Source organism: Microtus oregoni, unplaced genomic scaffold (assembly GCF_018167655.1).
Source record: "Microtus oregoni isolate MIOR12 unplaced genomic scaffold, Mior012 000036F_ref0000092, whole genome shotgun sequence".
In the NCBI taxonomy this organism is placed as follows: Eukaryota; Metazoa; Chordata; class Mammalia; order Rodentia; family Cricetidae; genus Microtus; species Microtus oregoni.
In genome coordinates this window covers 4,770,483-4,770,690 of record NW_024543095.1, presented here as the reverse complement: position 1 = coordinate 4,770,690, position 208 = coordinate 4,770,483, and positions in this window count along the sequence as shown.

The window sequence follows — 208 nt, the reverse complement described above, 5'->3', positions numbered from 1 at the left end:
CTCAAGAGAAGAAAAAGTTTGCTGAAGCAAACATCTCCACTCCAGAAAAGCAAGAAACAGTGGCCCTGGTAGCTTCATGTAAGTGAGTCCAAGAGAAGGTATTCCATTCCTGACCTCTGAGTGGATTAACTACTTTGTTCCAAAGTTGCCAGTAGATGCCCCATGTCAGAATCTAGTGCTATGCAATGATGCTCAGTTGCCAGGAGGG